The sequence below is a fragment of the Cervus canadensis genome, chromosome 26, assembly GCF_019320065.1.
Source record: "Cervus canadensis isolate Bull #8, Minnesota chromosome 26, ASM1932006v1, whole genome shotgun sequence".
Taxonomy (NCBI): Eukaryota; Metazoa; Chordata; class Mammalia; order Artiodactyla; family Cervidae; genus Cervus; species Cervus canadensis.
The window spans coordinates 4,870,543-4,889,169 of NC_057411.1; the positions used below are offsets into that span (position 1 = coordinate 4,870,543).

The 18,627-nt window shown below is 42.4% G+C and overlaps 1 protein-coding gene across 3 annotated transcripts in view; it reads left to right on the forward strand.

The window, feature by feature from the left end:
• Positions 1–18,627, forward strand: part of CRACD (capping protein inhibiting regulator of actin dynamics) — a 292,820-nt gene that overhangs the window by 204,739 nt on the left and 69,454 nt on the right. The window contains exon 1 of one of the 3 annotated variants that reach the window (XM_043447893.1): positions 13,035–13,145. The exons of the other annotated variants lie outside the window; for them this stretch is intronic. The gene's annotated coding sequence lies outside the window, so the exon portion shown is untranslated. Of the gene's footprint in view, positions 1–13,034; positions 13,146–18,627 lie in introns of those variants that run through there. 3 annotated transcript variants of the gene reach the window in all.

The following is an 18,627-nucleotide window of genomic DNA, read 5'->3' on the forward strand; positions in this document are numbered from 1 at the left end:
GCTGATCGTATGATAGATGTATGGTTAACTTTAAAAGAAACTGCCAAAGTGTGTTTCCGAAGTTGCATTCCCACTAGCAGTATATGAATGACATTTCCTCCACATCCTTGTCAGTAATCCATGTGTTCAGTCCTTTTGATTTTAGCAAATGTTAATAGGTGTGTAGTGGCTTAAAATGGGTTTTCCCTGATGACTCAGTGGTAAAGAACCCGTCTACCAGTGCAGGAGATGCGGGTTCGATCCCTGAGTCAGGAAGATCCCCTGGTTCATGGCAACCCACTCCAGGATTCTTGCCTAGGAAATCCCATGAACAGAGGAGCCTGGCAGACTACAGTCCATGGGGCTGCAAAAGAGTCAGACACAACTCAAAGACTAAACAATAATAATATTTTACTACAATAGAAGGGAGTAGATGTATAGTCAGTGTCTATTGAATGAATAAATGGTTAAAAAGTCAACAGGATTTGATTGGGTAAACAGAAGGGCAAAGGTGACCGCAGGATTTCAAGTATTGGTGGTACCACTGTCAGAAGTTGGGAAATGGTAGGCTGATGTGGTTTTACTTGACTTCATTGTATATGACATGACAAGTGGAAAAGTTTTGGTGGACAATTAGAACTTAGGTGGATGATTACGACTGAAAATATAGACTCAGAAATTACCATAGTGGTACAGTTAAAGCCAAGGGAACTCTCTGATTTTCCCCAAGCATTAATAGGGAATTAAGCACACACTGCCCTCTGCCCCACCTTCCTATCTTATTCAGAGGACAACACCCTATTTTGTTTTAGATCATGTTTTCAACAATTCATTGACATTTGTAGACTTATAATAAAAGTGAATTTTAAGGTATCTTCATACTGTGGATTTTAAAAGAATTAAAATGCCTCACACTATTTTCACTATAAAACACAAGATTATGTGCTTGAAGAAATACAATGGGACTCGAGGAAGAATTATAAAATCTCATGAACTCATATCTAGCCAGATGCCGTAAAGCAATAAATCTTAGGGTATTTGTCAAGTCACGGCTTTCATCAAAAGCTGATAAGATATCTGAAGCTGGAGCTGCCTGGGTTTGCATAAACCACTGAGAGATTGTGTTTAGGAAAAACTGTAGAACTTAGAAACTTGCATCTTATGAAATGCCTATGGAAAGATTATTTTGAAGGTTATTTTTGTTTCCTTGGAGGAACAAGAAATATATTGGCATGCTTTGTAGTGCTAGAGGCACATTAGATACCAGCTCACATCCCCATCAGTAAGGCTTAGTTCATTGAGGAATGGAATTGCTCTTTTTTGAACAAAAGTATCGGACAAACCACTTGTCTAGAACCCAGGATCACAGAAGTATAGGCTCCCTGAACAGTGGCAGCGAAGTATAACTGGAGGTCAGACCTCAGTGCTCAGGGCAGGAAGGACAGGCCCGTCCGGGCGAGTCTGCTCAGCGGCTGTGGCGCTCACTAATGCTAATCATTAACAGTGTCTTTAGCTCTTAAAACAAAGGTCTAAGCAACTGTAAAGGAAACGATTGAGAGGTTTGACCATGTCAAATCTGACCATACGATAACATCTGTGCTACAAAACATGCCATGAAGACAGTTTAAAAACAGACAGGAAAAATATTTGCAACATATGACAAGAAGTTTATATCCTAGATATATAAAAAATGGGACTGTTTTCTACCCATGAGAGAGAGAGAGGGAGAGAGAGGGAGGGAGGGAGGGTTAGTTGCTGGTGAGGGTGCACGCAAATATCCTTTAATATCTTTGTATGGATAAAAAAATTTAAAAAGAGCCAGGCATGAGCTACTGATGAATATGATTAATCTAGTTTTTTACACCCAAGGTCCATTTATTTGCACATAAGGTCCTATAAAAAACCGGTAAGAAAAATGGACCTTAGGCACAAAGAATTTGATTAATTATAATTTTTGATTCATGACTCACTATCTTGTCAGCAACTGCAGCTTCATATCATCACCTTTTTGTTGGCTGCTTAGTAACTGATCATATGAATATGGAGAAATATGTTTAACCATTTGCCTATTGCTGAACATTTTAGATTGTTTCAAAATATTTCATTTTATGAATAATGCTACAGAGTCATTTTTTGCATATTTTCTAAGTATTATCTTAACATAAATTCCTAGAATTGAAATTGCTAGGTTAAAAATATCTATCTGTATACACCTATATATAGATAGACTGATATGTAAATACAGATGTATAAATTATATAGATATCTTTAAATGCAGTAATATATATTATACTATATTAGCATATATATAATATATAGTATTCTAGTTATCTAGTACTATATAACTACTCCAGAACTCTATCTATATATTATATATGTATGAATACAGATATCTTTTAACCTAGCAATATATATAATGTTTTAATTATTTAGTGCTATATAACAAACTACCCAAAACTTAGTACTTGGAACATCATTAATTTTACTCATGAATCTGCAGTCTGGACAGGCTTCAGTTAGGGTGGCTTATTTCTGTTCCATTTGACATTAGCTGGGGAGGCTGGACTCTTCTGAAGGCCTTTACTCAGCTGTGTGGTGCTGGGTGGGGAGGAGTTTCATCCCTGGGGTGGGAACAGCTAGAACTCCCCAGCTTTCTTCTCTATCTGTATGTCATCTCTAGCCTGTCACTTCAGGGTAGCTAGGCCTCTCACATGGCAGCTTAGGGCTCCAAAGGCTTGTGTGCCCCTAGAGCACTGGTAGAAGCAATGTGGTCTTTTCTGACTTGGGCTTGGAATCCATGCGGCATCACTTCCACTGCAGAGGCCCATGCAGGTTGGGGAGGACACGTAGACTCCCACCTCTCAACAGAGCAGCGTCAGGATCACATTGTGGGACGAGCATAAGGGGACAAAGGGCTCTGTTGTTGTGGCCATCTTTGGAAAATAAAATCTGCCACCCTGATGCTGGTAGAGGTTGAGGGCAGGAGGAGAAGGGGACGACAGAGGACGAGATGGCTGGATGGCATCACCAACTCGATGGACGTGAGTTTGCTCAAGCTCTGGGAGAGGGTGAATGACAGGAAAGCCTGGCGTGCTGCAGTCCATGGGGTTGCAAAGAGTTGGACATGACTGAGCGACTGAACAGCAACATATGTTAAGACGTTTTGTACATAGTGCCAGATAGCCACTTCAAATAGTGTACAGTGATGAAAATTATTTTTTTGAAAAAGGAAATATTACACAAGAGTCTTATTATTTTTCACTTTGGCCAATCTGATCAGCAAAGATGGTGCTTCATTTTTTTAAATTAGCTTTTTTGGTTACTCTTGGTCATTTTTATCTTGCGAGCTACCTGTTCTCATGTTTTCCAGAAATAATAAGATAGTCATAATATCTTCTTTATAAGTCTGATTTTTAATTGGAGTTTCAGAGGGCAGTTTCTTCAAACCCACTCCTTTTACTGATAGGGAAACTGAGTCACAAAGAGCCCCAGGTTCAGAGTTCCATGAACTCGTTCGTGTAAAGCTTATATCAGGTAATCCAGCACTTCAAACTGATACTAAACACTGGTTAAGTGTGGCTGTGATTGAAAATAGTTCATCATATGGAACCGTGGTGGGTTGAAAATAATGTCTTGCTAGAAATTTTGTGAAAAGGAACCCTTCTCTATGAAGATTCTTCCTATAGATAATATATATAATATAGCTCTTAGGAGAGGTTTCAGTGCTACTCCAGAGGACATCCCCAACAAAAGAGTGGGTGCTTAACATACACCTTTTCGCTTTCAACTTACTTAACAGGGCTTCCCTGGTGGCTCAGTCGGTAATGAATCCACCTGCAATGCAGGAGACCTGGGTTCGATCCCTAGGTTGGGAAGATCCCCTGGAGGAGGTCATGGCAACCCACTCCAGTATTCTTGTCCGGAGAATCCCCATGGACAGAGGAGCCTGGCGGGATACAGTCCATGGGGTCACAAAGAGCTGGACGCGAGTGAGTGATAAGCACACACACTTAGCAATGAGCCAAGCAGAATGTTGGGTCCTGGCTACGCAGTGGTTCGTAAAACAGACTCTCTGCCCTCAGGAGCTTGTCCTCTGCAGGTGACAGTGGACATGAAACAATAATCATGAAACGAATATAAAATTGTCAGTTGCCATGAATGTTGTGAAGGAACAGTGCAGGGTGCGTAAAACACAAGCAGGGGGCCTGCTGAAGTGCTACTGAGGCAGTGGGCAGTTCAGCTGAAACCGAAAGAGGAGACGCTGAGGCAAGTCAGGGGAAGAGTGTTCACCGAGGAGGCAAAGACCCAAGGAAAGGAGGGGACTGGAAGGATTTATCAGTGTACCCCAGGGGAGTGAGCAAAACTGCATCTAGAGAGGCGAGCAAGGCCGGAGCTAGTGAGCCAGCGGTGCAGATTCTGGCCCCTCTCTGACCTACTTTGTTAAAAGATCCTCTGGCTACTATGAGAGTGTGAAAGGCCTGGGGTCGGTGAGCATGTAAATGGCTTGCAGTCATTCAAGCAAAAATGAGAGTGACTTAGACAGGGGTGCTGACGGTGGATAGGCAAAATGTGACAAGCACTTTAGGTAGGGGTGACTGGAATTCTGCTTTGCACTTCAGTGCTGTCTTTGATTCATTCTGTGTCCTGGGGCCCTGGAGGGCTCAGCCTTTATTGGCCCTGGCCTCTTCTGAATCCATCTCTACCATGTCAGACTGACTTGGCTGTGGCCCCGTGGTGCCAGAGCTGTCGGGAGGGAACCATGGGTTTCTGATTTGATGCTCCAGCAGGCAAGGGAAGAAAAGACACCTTCTGACATGCTTCCTGACTCCCCCTTTGGCTTCCCCTCACCTCCTGAAGCAGAGGAGAAATAATACGATGAAGGCCTCAGGTTTCTCAGCAGAAGAGAATTGAGTGGGGCTGGAGCAGGTGGAGCAGCTTAGAGGAAGCAGTGAACAACATCCAGATCTTCTGTTTTTCAGACTTTTTGTTCCCCACTGTTTCATCAAAACTTTGTTTTCTCTACGGCAATCCTCTGAGAAAGAAATTCTTTATAAGAAAAGTTGCCTTCTGTGAGGGAAAAGAAAAAGAAGCATCTTTGGACTTGAATTCTTATTTAATTAAATTGATTCAGATCCATAAACATGGACCAAGAACCTGCAATGTCCTAGGCAGGCACTGTGGTGAACTGACATCATCTTATTTATCCCTTCACTGTGGCCTTGGGAGAAGGATGACCCTGTGCTCAATTTACAGATATGGAAATGGACCTTTATGTAAAACATCAACATCAAAGAATAAGAGAACCGTCAAAATCTCCCTTTTCTCCAAGTTTAGCTGAGACGAGTAATGGCCTATATGCCATCTAGATGCATTTAAGCAGAACTAAACCTGCAGCAAATTCAGGTCATCTTTGCACCTGGAAAAAAAAGTCTCTAAATCTAGAAGTAGGATGGTTATTGTCAGCTTAAATCGACCATTGTGAAAACAAAATCAGCCACCGTCAGAATCAGTTAGTCCTCGGCTTTGTTATGAACCCCAGCCAGACTCCCTGCACTAGTCTCCTGTGTATTGAGACCGACCATAATAAAGTTTTGTCTTATAATTACCTCCGAACTTACAGACTTCTGGAAGATGAACATATGGATATCTGCCCTGCTGATATTAATGTATGAAATCAGGTGAAAGTATTAAATCTATATAGAACTTTTAAAAAGCAATTAATTTCTAGATGTTTTAATTTCATTCCTGATTTTTTAAATTGCTCATTGTTCTAACATGACCCAGGTGTATAGTAGGCTCCAAGATTACAGATCTTATGGCATAATATTCATTTATTAAAAGTGTACCCTTGGGGGAGGGAGGCTCAAGAGAGGAGGACTACATATATAATTATGACTGAATCACGTTGATGTGCGGCAGAGACCACCACAACATTGTAAAGCAATTATCCTCCAATTAAAAAAAAAAAAGTATACCTTTGTTCATACCAAAAAATACATGGTATCATCCCCAACCTCAAGAAGTGGGGAAGATTGACAAGGATGCAGATGATAAATGTCCTGGGAGAGATATGCCAAAGATCTCCCAAAGCACAGGGTGGCTGGGGAGGAAGCACCTAATACAGACTGAAGTGGGGGAGTGACCCCTGAGAAAGAGTCCCTGGAGGAGTCAATAAACTGCACAAAAATCAACGCAGTCTTGCTGAGCATATGTGCTTTACATTTTGCCCGGTTTGCCTCTCTCCTGGCTTGCTTGGTCCTTGGAGACCAACCACGACTTTAAGCAGGGGGTCGGTGGTTAGGCTTAGTCACAGAGGTGCTCTTGCATTTAGCTGAGGTGCATGCCTGATGGTTGGTCTTCCCTGGTAGCTCAGATGGTAAAGAGTCTGCCTGCAATGTGGGAGACCCAGCTTCAATCCCTGGGCTGGGAAGATTCCCTGGAGAAGGAAATGGCCACAGACTCTAGTATTCTTGCCTGGGAAACCCCATGGACAGAGTAACCTGGCAGGCTGCAGTCCATGGAGTCACAAAGAGGCGGAGACGCCTGAAGCCACTAATAGTATGCCTGGCCATTTAAAAGAAGATTCCTAGGTCGTGTCTGCTTTCCTCCAGCCCTTTCCTGTCTACCTCAGAAACTTACTCTGATGCTGCCCTTCCGCCACCGTGAGTCCCATTAGAACATCTGTAAGCCCGCCTGCATCCCCGTGACTTGGGAGCCATCCCACGTGACAGATGGGCCACTGTCATGGCAGCTGCAGCGGATGAAGGCAGTAGAGAAGCTCACACCGTGCGGTCAGCTGTCCAGCCTGGGAGTCAGAATCCACACTAGGGCAACTGCTGTTTTCTCCCCGGTACCTGGTTGGCATATAGAAGAGGGAAGGCTATAACCCAAGGTGCTCATGAAGTTTTCCCGTCCTCTACGGCTCTTCTCTCTAGTATGGCTGCACATTACAGGGCTTCTGTGTTTTCTGAGTCCATAAATTCCACCCCCCACCAACTTTAACCTGCCCATCGCAGCCAAAGGGCCTTGACTAAGACAGATACTCAAAGCCTACATTTATGCATTGTTTTATCTGACCAGCAATCCAGTGGCTTTATTCTCCAAGGTGAGTTTCTCTTCCTGAAATGTCATTGAATTGAGTCTTATAGAAGATGTTTTCTATGCTTGACTCAGATAATACTGAGCCATTGAGGGAATGAGTAAATGGAAATAACCAAAGTGAATGATCCTTCCTGACTCCTCTGCCCTTCATTTCATTGAGGGACTTTTATCCCAGTTAGAAGCCAGGATTTCTTTTATTCCTTCAATAAGTGAATATATAACCAGCAAGCGCTATGTTCCAGGCATGGTTTATAGGCGCTCGGAATGTGAAGATTAAATAAGATATGGACCTTGTCCTCCAGAAGCCCACAGTTTAGTGGAGGAAAATGACAAATAAACCAGGGACTACAATATAGTAAATGCTATTTAGGGAAGCAGTGAGTGGTACAGAAACGCAGGGATAGCACTTGATCAGCCTTTGGAAGAGCTCCGGGAGGCAGTCAGAACGGGCTTCTTGTAGGAGCTGACACCTGAATGAGTCTCGAAGAATGAGCATGAGCTAGCCGGAGAAGGAAATTGAAGAGCGTGTACCATGTACATAATCTAACATAAGTGAAAATAGGAAAGTAAAAGACATGCCAAATTATAAAGTTTTTATACAAAGTTTTGTTCCTCAAAATTATCTTTCAGGATAAAGAGAGTTGCCTTATATTAAGATCTTTAAAACCTTTTCCATGGTAGGGCACTCTGTCAATTACTTTATTTTGGGCCACAAAGAACTGTTTAGGAAAGACACAGTAGCCCAGAACTACCTATGTCACTGCTGGTTTGTATGCTTATAGAGGTCATTTGACCAAGGAAACAAAGAAATTCAATATAGATTTAATAAGTATTTGGGGGCAGGGGTGGGGAATGACTTTGCAAGTCTTGGATATCATTGCAAATAAGCCTTTTAAAGATCACTTTAGTATGAAATACAATTAGTGGTTACTTTGTGGAGATCATGAGTGTACACCCACAGGATGAATGGAAAAATAAAACTCTTCTTATTTTAAAATAGCAAATGGATATTTGTGGCTTGGGATAAAATTTCCAGTGATAATATCATGTACAGATGAAAAAACTATTTCCAGTTTCAAGATGGAGAAGGAAAGCCATTTTCACATCTTTCCCCTTTTTCAGCTCCCCAAAATAATAAAGTGAACAAGAAACAGAAATTCAGATTCACCTTTGATGACACTAGGAGAGATATATGTAACCTTGAACTAGAATTTTTAAAGACTGAAAAGTGACAGAAGGATGGTAAGAATGGTAAGGAAAGTAAAACAACTTCCTGCAATATAGGCATTCAAAAAACACCTGAAAAAATAAAGGCATTGGGGACCACAGGAGACGGGTGGGGTAGAAGGCTGAGAAGTAGGGGATTTAGAAGAAAGTCTGTCCAAGGAGTCATTGCACCGCAGATCCCCATCCCATTCCCCTCAGACAGGAAGCCAGACCTTGCCTCCTTCCCCTCCTCACATAAAACAAGAAGGTTATCCTCTGGAAGAAGTAAACCAAAAGACTGCCAGACTCAGGTATGAGGCACAGAGGAGGTGGCCTGAGGAACACTTGAGAGTGGATGCCAGCAGCCTGGATGTTGCAAGGGAGGAGGTTGGACAATCCACCTGTAGCAAGATCCTGACATTTGGGAGTCCATAATTTGGAGAAGGCTCTAATGCCCCCGCCCCTATCTCTTTTCCCTTCTATCCTTTTTACTAATAGAATACCTGCAAGTTTTGGCAAGGCACATGGCTGCCTAGGCTGCAACTACATTTCCAAGGCTCCCTTGCAGTGAGGTGTGACCGCTGACTAAACTTTTCTGAGCCCTGTGAGGAGCCCCTGCTTTGTGCTCCCCTTTCCCTCCTTCCCTTCTAGGGTGGGCTGTGGTTGTGGTGCTGATAAGGGAAGGACAAGACCCTGGGAGACAGCGGAGCGGCAGGATAGAATAGAAAGAGCAGCAGCAGCCCGGACCAGCCATCGACTATGAAATGGTAAAGGAGACAGAAGTAAACGCTTAACGTGTGAGCCACTGTATTTGGGGACCTCTTTGTTGTGGCAACTTAGCCTATAACCTAACTAATACTCTATGTAGTAAAAAAAAAATTAACCTGGCGTTTTGCTCAAATACATTATCGTGAAGTCTACCAGTTCGTATGCTAGCTTCAAAACAGCTTTTTCATGCTTCATTATTAAATATGAGTAAATAGCTAAGAGTCACTCAACCTTTGATTAAAGTATCCAGCATGAAAGACAGAGACCAGAGTGAAGAAACAGGAAAAGAGAACTCAAAGACATCAGAGCAATGCAGGGAGCAGAAGAAAACTTCAAAGAAAACAGTTAAATCCTCAAAGATATAAGAGAAAGACACAGCCTTTGTGAAAAAAAGAGTAGGAACCTATTCATTCAGAGAATAAGAAATTCTTGAAAATTAATCATTTATGAAGTAGATCGTTCAGTAAAAGGTTTAGAAGATGAAGCTGCAGAAATTTCCAGAAAGATAAAAAAAAGGATGAGCAATGGTGAGAAAAAAAAAAAATTAAGAAAACTGGAGAATATTCCAGTAAGACCAACATATTACTGAGTTTCAGAAACAGTGGGAAGAGAAATAGTGAGAATTCTTAAAGAAAAATTATCAAAAACAATTTATTATTGATTTATAAAATGTCAGAGTTGAATAATAGAGTATTTCCAGATGAATATATTACTTAATTTAATATAGACATAATTAAACTAATGTATTTGAAGAACATGTTTGACTATATTTCAACTGTATCCCTAAAGTGTTATGGAAGGTGATCAGAAAGTCAGGGGATAGGAAGATAGTCTTATTGGAAAAATGCAAGAGTCCCTGAGATTCAGGACTACCTTATGTTTGATTTGTTCTGGAAATTTTAGAAGGTCCTGGAGGCAGACACACAGTGTGAGAGAGAGTAGCCCTGGCTCCCATCAAAATTCACTCAGTGATGATTCACCCAAACTAGGAAGGTGGTTCATGTGCTGACAATGATGTTCTAGGCCTGGTAATGATTCCCAGATCATGGCGTGAGTGCCTGAGGAGTTTGTGACACCATTCCCTAAGTGGTCATAAGATATTACATGTTTAGGAAAGAATACGATGGGGTTAGTTTTAGACCTGCTGAGTTTGAGGTATCTATGGGATGCCCAAGTAGAGATCCAGTCTACAGATCTGAAAAACAGAAGCTTAAGGAAGCTTTAGGCATGCATTTATATATTTATTTGTCTCTCTCTTATTTGTTTACTTAACCTTAGAACTGAAATCCGGTTAGCATACCTTGGTCGGTTGTATTAGTTGCCGAGATTATGAAATGCCCTGTGCTCATTGGTAAATGGTCACCTTTTTCACACCCCTCAGTGCTGTTTCTCCGCACACCCTCGCTGTCCTTACTCCTCCTGTCGATCCATTCAGTCCTTTGCAGCGGCCAAAGGGCCCAGAAGGGGGCTGTCCCAGTCCTGTCTGCTCTAATTGTGAAAGCTTTTGTTTAAGTCCTGCTTACAGCTTGTGAAGGCTGAACCCATTTCCCACATGTCCATGTGTTTAGTCTGGGTCATGACCTTCCATGAATCTGCTCTGCAGATCTGGTAGCTCTCCTCCTTGCCTCTCCTCTGCCTCTTGACTGCCTGAATTACTATTCACTGCTGCTGGGCTCCGTACACTTTCTCACCTCATCTCTGTGCTCGTTATTCATAAAAACTTCTCCCTCATTTCTGAACATTCCACATTTTTATTCAGCCTTTAAGATCAGTTCATTGTCCCCTTCTACCAGAAAGCCTTCCTTATCTAGAAATGATCATTCCCACCTTGAAATAACCAGTTCCTTCCCACATAGCATACCATTTCCTGTCTTATGCAGGTGATAACCTTAATCCTTGCTTTAGAGAATTTTTCATAGTGGATAGGCAATAGTAATTGTTGGGTGGATTAGGATATAAATCTAAATTTAAGAACTCTACCAATTATCACTGATATATAGTGGCTAGCAGTTTCATCATTTCTTTAGAATATTCATATAATATAATTTCAGCTTCTCCCCAGATCTCCTTGGGCCTGATTTCTATAATATTATATTTCATTACATGCCAAAAAACAAAATAAGACAAAACAGCAGCAACCACAAACAGATGCAGAAATGTTTGTGCTGATTTTCTGAACTATCAAGTTGTGTTGTGGTCATCCCTCTCTCATGTGAAAGGGTGATGGTGTTTTTCCGTCTTCTGCACTGACTTTAATCAATCTTTCAGAAATGCTGGAGCGGAGCTTTTCTTCTCAGGAGCGTTTGCTGTTTGCTCTGCTGCCGCAAATCAGGCTCCTATTGTGACATTGGCAGCGGCGGATGAGTCATTGCTTTGGCTGGGACGAAGTGTTTCCTGAAGTCAGATACAAGAGCAGAATAACTAATGGTACCTCGCTACCTGTAATCTCTCTCACTCACTCACTCTCCTATTGCCCTGTGTGGAAGTGAAGTAAAAATCAAACTTCCAATGTTTGGTTGAGGTAGCAAGTAATTTGTACTTAAGGTCATTGGTATATTAGCATACATGTAATTTCCTTTTTTCCCCTCTCTTCTTTTAAATAAGATTCAGGCAAAAGATAGACTCTGATGTGTTTCTCACATGACACCTCTGTCTGTTTTGCTCAGAGGCCATGTCTGGTATTTGCTCTAGGTAGATGTCATGGAGAGGAGGATTGGCAGAGACCTGCGGGTAGATACGGCTGTGATGTCCAGCCCCCGCGCCTGGCCACATCTCATGTCTGCAGTGCTCAGAAAGTCTTTATTTTGCCAGAAGTATGGGAAATGAAACTTCCTCGATATCCACTTTCCTGTCTTCTAACACTAGGAAATGCTGAATGGACCTAAAATATCTAATCTCTTCCCTTTCTCAGCTCCCTTAATTTTATTTATTTTATTTTTGGCCACACTGCCCAGCATGTGAGATCTCTGTTCCCTGACCAAGGGTCAAACCTGCACCCCCTGCATTGGGAGTGCAGAGTGTTACTGCTAGACCGCCAGAGAAGTCCTCAACCCCCTTATTTTAATGAAAAGATTTATATATATATATATATACACACACCCCTTTCTTGGGGGCCATGTGTGGGAGTGAACCTAAGTGAAGTTGGTTGTTGTAGAAATAACTAAAGTGGACACAGTAGCAGAGGACAGTTCCGCTGTTTCACAGAGGGTCTCTTGGAGTAACTGTCAGGGGCAGAATCCTGAGCTGAATACTCCATCGGCAGTTTTCTTCTTACTGGAATTAGAACCATGTCAGAAGCCACCCCGGCGGTACCTGGACCTAACCTGAGTCGAGCTGTGGAAGGTCTCATCCTAACACACCATGCATCCCCCTCATACTGCAGTGTCTCTGACTGGAATAACTTGCTGGCTGGGGGAGTCTCATTTGTTTGATTGGGAAACTGCTGGCTTTAGTTAGTCCAGAAGGTAAGTGTGTGGAATGTGAAGAAAAGGCCCTGGATTTGCCCTCCAAAATTGGGAAATGGGGGGAAAAAAATAGGCAATCAGTGTCAACCCTTACTGGCATCAGAGCATGGCCTCCATGGCAGCAATTTTCCACAGTGGTGTATCCCCTAAGCACTCTGTGATTTTTATAAGGGACCTGCGTTCTCAAAAGTGTTCAAGTGCATTCCTAGTTAGCCCTCTGCAAATCATCCTACTTAGCCCTCTGCAAATCATCCTACTTAGCCCTCTGCAAATCATCCTACTTGCCTTCATTTGAATAAACTTTGTTGCATGTGAGAGAACAGAGTGCATTATCGCCAGGTCACAGGTAGTTACTCATAATCCAGGCTTTGTGCTCTGTGACCATCGCCTGCCACGGGGCTTGTGGGAAAGGCTGAAAACCACTGTGACTTGAGACCATTTTTCAAACTAGTCCTCTCTTTCCGTCTCAGTAGCTGAGAGTCGAGACCCAGATGGAGTCAGTACCTTCTGACACTCTCAAGTCTCCCTTGTTGGATCCATACTGTCTGATGAAGCACTGTCCTCGTGGCCTTTTCTCACCTGGCTTTATTTCTGTGTTGGCGACTGAGCAATAATGTGTGCGATCTGGTAGGTGTTGAGTGGGAGATGATGGTAACTCGGACATTTAAAGAAAAGTCCATTTTGGTTTTCCAGAGTTACATACGGAGAACGCAATGGCACCCCACTCCAGTACTCTTGCCTGGAAAATCCCATGGATGGAGGAGCCTGGTGGGCTGCAGTCCATGGGGTCGCTAAGAGGCAGACATGACTGAGTGACTTCACTTTCACTTTTCACTTTTATGCATTGGAGAAGGAAATGGCAACCCACTCCAGTGTTCTTGCCTGGAGAATCTCAGGGACGAGGGAGCCTGGTGGGCTGCCGTCTATGGGGTCGCACAGAGTTGAACATGACTGAAGCAACTTAGCAGCAGCAGCAGCAACAGAGTTACATAATGGATCTCAGCTTCTCTCCTCTCTCTCTGGAGTTGGGAGCCTTCCAGTTCCTAACTGGGAGAGGAACTCACCAGAGAGTTCTGTTGTGAAATTCGGGAGGGGATTTTGCATCAGATGCCTCACACTTACAGCATCCCACAGTATTTTCTCATGATAAATAAAATGGGGGAGTGGATTCTGTGAGGCTGAGGATAATTCTGTAGGCACCCCCCCCCAAATACCTAAGTAAGTGAATAAAACATCCCAGTAGCCCCAGATGTGGAATTAATCTTCCAAGTGCCAGCAGAGCTGTGGGGTCACATTAGAGGGTACTCAGCTGCTGGTCCTCATGCAGCCTCTTCTTGCAGACAGACCAGGAGCATGATTGTCTTTCACTCAAAAGTCAGAAGCATCGCAGAGGGCAGCCCAGTGCAATTTGTTTTCAGAGAGCTTTTTCACTCAGGTTATTAGAAAGATATTTATTGAAATAATTCGTCCTGAGAGCTGATGTCTTACTAGGCAAAATGCACATTTGAGGGACCTGGTGTTGTTCATACATACATGCAAGACTGTGTTTTAAACTTTGGATAATTCATCTGCTCTGTTTCAGGGAGCTAGAAGTACAGCTCAGCCAGGAAATATTTATTAAGTGCCTCATTCTTCCACCACCATTAGATGCAACAGGGCCCTGCTGTCATGGAGCTTGCAGTCTGTTTGGAGAGGGAACAACAGCATGGATTTTTAGAATTAAAATGTAGTCAAGGCTCAGTGCCTTGACTGAGTTAGTGACTGAGACTAAATTTTGCCAAAAACACCAGGTCCCTACCTTGACAGTTGTCTTTCAGAGTCTACTAAAGCCTCCATTTCCACAAAGTCCTCTTGGATTGTGCTGGAGGGAGGGGGAGGATTCCTCTTGGAACGTGTCTATTTGCCTTTTACCCCAGAGCCTGGCAGCAACCTGGAGTTAGTGTAATTATTAGGATGTAGGTTGGTTTCTCGGAGAAGGACACGGCAGCCCACTCCAGCGTTCTTGCCTAGAGAATCCTGTGGACAGAGGAGCCTGGTGGGCTGCCGTCTATGGGGTCGCACAGAGTCAGACACGACTGAAGCGATTTAGCAGCAGTAGCAGCAGCAGGTTATTTTCTAGCCCTCCTTGAAAAAAAAAGAATGCCTCATCTCATGGTTATTTGAACTCTAAATTGTGCATGTGTCTGTTATTGCCTGTGTAGCTGATATATTACAAACATTACTTGTTTATATGTTTGTCTAGAACTGTAGGCAACTGGAAAGAGGGTTAGGATTACTTTCTCGCTATCTGGAACCCTACTACGTGCCAGTGAGATTAAATATGTTCTGGGATTGGGGTGAGATAGGATCAAGAAGCCTCATTTACATCTTCTGAATAAGTCTGAAATACTCTGAAAAATATCTAAAATTAAATTTTTTTCTCATTAAATATATCCTTACATTCCTTTTTCTCTTTATTTTCTTCTTTCTCCCATTTTGCACCCTTATTTCCCACTCTTCTCCTTTCTCTTCCTCATCTTTTTTCTTTTTTTAGTAGTAACTAAGAAATGGTACTTAAAGGTCATGACATATCCATTCATCAGTTCAATGAATTTCTTAATACTATCATTATAATTTCTAATTTTTTTGAGTACTTAACTATATGCTCACATTCTGCTAAATGATTTATATGCAGTATTTAACTCTCAAAAATTGATAAGCTTTGTTATTATTATTCATGGTTTATAGACAAGAGAACAGAAACTTAGGAGATTGGGAAACTTGCCCAGAGTCTTATTTCTAGTAAGCAAGTGAATTGAGACTCAAGCTCAGGATCTTATTTCCGAGCTCATCTGTCTCCTGTAGAGGGAGTGTTCAGTCAAGAAGTATCACCAAGATGCACATTTGGAATGCAGCAAAGATGGTTGAGATCATGGTATTTGGAATTAGACAGACTTGGTTTGAATCTCAGCACTGCCACTTATTAGCCATATAACACTGGAAAAATCATTTCACCTCTCTGAGCCTCAGTTTCCTCACCTATAAATGTGAAAAATAACTTACTGAGTGGTTGTGAGATATTACATGTAAAACTTCAAGCCTGGCACATAGCCAAAGTTTAACAAAGTTTACAAGTTTTATTCTTTATGGTAAAAAAAAAAAATACCATTTACCCTTCTGCTAGCAACTTCGTTTCCTTACAATCATATTTTGAAATATTCTTTTAAGGGTCCTCTGTAACCACTGGGAATTTAGCATTTAGAGTATCTAAAGATTCCTTGAATCCATTGATATCTGCCCCTGTGTGGTTCTGGGGGTTAGTGACAAATTCTGAAATTTCCCACATGACTTGTGAAGGAGTCTAATGCAGTACTTCTGTTCGGCAGTTCCAGAATGATCTCCTTCATTCTTTTGCCTAATATCCTAGTGCTTCATCAATTCTTTGGATACCAGCCTAGGAAAGGAATCCTGGGAAAAGTGATGGAGAGGAGTAGGATATTCCTCAGTGGTCTGTCTTCTGGTCAGAGCGCCTCCCTGGTAGATGGCTGGACATCAGGCTCAGAGGCAAGAGACCTGATGTCTTCACTCACTTGGCATCTGACCTTATTCAGCTAACTTCTCAAGTAGTGACTTAATTGTCACTCCCAGCTCCTTGAAATTGTCCTGAGAAAGGCATTTGAAAAATAAAGTGATGTAATTCAGCAGAAATGAATCTTGTGCTAGCAGACTGGATTTCCTGCATGAAATTTTATATTGAGGGTAGAGAAGGTACAAAAGTTGGGGCATAATACCTTTTTAAAAGTTGTTTCCCAAATTAGAAGTTTTTAAGTTACGCTCCAAAACCCAGCTCAGCAGCCACAAAGGCGCAAGTTTAATGAAGCTTTCTTCCTTTTTTAGTTCAGCAGTGGAAGATTTTATAGAATGATCAAAGCCAAAGTAGAGTGTAATATGAACATCAGCTTTGGCTTTGGCAGTGTCAGGGAGCTTATTGCTTTGGCAGCTATTAGCTTGTTTTTGAATGTATTACTTTCTCTCATTTAGCCAGCGTGCCTACCACATATGCAGTGGCTTGTGTTGATAAACAGTTGTTGACTCTTGCATTGAAATGCGTGCCTGGCTTACTGGGAAGTGTGTTAACTTTTTTATTAGCATTTCTCAAGTATTTTTGACTTGATCTGGAGCAAGAAACACATCTTATATCAGAACATATGTGTGCATAAAGTTATGTATACCCACAGACATAAACACACATATATAAACTAGAGACAAGAGTTTTCTGAAATCGTACTCATCCTGTTTTGTGTTCCATTCCATTTTCTTCTCTTCTTTTCTACTTAATTTTAAAGGATTCTGAATTCTACTAAACTGAATGCGGGGTCTACTATTAAGTGGGCTATCACTCACCATGTACAGGACACTGGCCTTAGGATTCCCTTCGTCCAAACTTCCCTAGCATCACCAGCCCTTGCGGGAAGACTTTGTATCTTCTTTTCAGCTCACCCGTGGTACACACGTACCACCATCACCACTGTCAATAAAACCTTTGGACCATCAAGTAGGGTAGTGTTAAGTCGCTCAATCATATCTGACTCTTTGCAACCCCGCGGACAGTAGCCCACCAGGTTCCTCTGTCCATGGAATTTTCCAGGCAAGAATACTTGAGTGGGTTGCCATCCTCTTCTCCAGGGGATCTTCCCAACTCAAGGATCAAACTTGGGTCTCCTGCATTGTAGGCAGATTCTTTACCATCTGAGCCACCAGGAAAGCCCAGTAGAGAGAGCCCTACAAACCATTGCCAGGATGTTTTCTTCTCGCAAGTCTCTACCTTTTTCTCATAGGAGACCAGAATCTTGAAAACTTCTTGAGTTTTGAAAAACAACTTATTCTCCTCCTAAATTTTAAGTTCCTATTAGCTGGTGTCAGGAACTCAAGAATTCCTGTGATATGCCAGTGCCAGCTCAGTGCTCTGTACCCAGTAGGACTGCAGTCAATATGGTTGATCAATCAGTGTCCCAGATCTGCACTCATCACAACGGAAAAGGGACTCTTGCAGAGGTAGCAAGGGCCTGTGCTAGACAGAATAACACTGCTCCTCCATAGATGGGCTGAGTTGGTAGACAGGACATAAAATTGTAGGATTGTTAAGTACAGTAAGAATCCTGATAGGGCGTGCATTCCTTAATATACAGCTAAGAAAAGCAGACAGGCAAATGCAAGTCTAGCAGAATCTGAATATTGTTGTTCAGTTGCTCAGTCGTGTCTGACTTTTTGTGACCCCATGGACTGCAGCATGCCAGGCTTCCCTGTCCTTCACCATCTCCCGGAGTTTGCTCAAATTCATGTCCATTGAGTTGGTGACGCCATCCAACCTTCTCATCCTCTGTCGCCTCCTTCTCCTCCTGCTCTCATTCTTTTCCAGCATCAGGGTCTTTTCCAATATACTGCAGTAGAATTGGTCAGCAACTAAAGCTGTCTCCATTTGTATGATTGGCCCATAAATCTGAGGTTGTCTGGGACCCGTCTGACTTTGTCCTTCAGAACTTAACAGGAACCCTGAGTGCCTAATGTAACCCCTGAAATCTCAGAAGTGTGTCTGAAGGCAGGTCCCCATGTTTTGCCCAGAGTTGAGGCTCACATTAGTCACCTTTCTTAGAAAACCTTACTGAGTCAGACCCAGGATGGCAGTGGGGTTATGGGGTTGGGGATTCAGGTTCTAGGACTGTGACACTGTTTCTTCTCCATCAGCATTGGCATTCCTAGGACTGGGAACCTGGATTCTGACACAAAGAAATGGAGTGACTTGGCTCTCTTTGCCGACTTGCAGACTATGTTATTGCTTCTTCCAAACCCTACAGGTCCTTAATTTTGCAAAATAAGTATGATGGTAACAAAACCAGTGTAATTAGGAGACAAACCAGGAATGGAGAAAATATAATGAATATAACAGATAACTTATGAAAAGAGTTTGAGGTTTTATGAGCCAGAATATATTCTAACTTCACCAGCATTTAAAAAAAAAAAAAGATTTATTTATTTATTTTCAGCTGTGCTGGGTCTTCACTGCGACACGCGGGCTTTCTCTAGCTTGTGTGGGGGCTGCTCTTTGTTGTGGTGCCTGGGCTTCTCACTG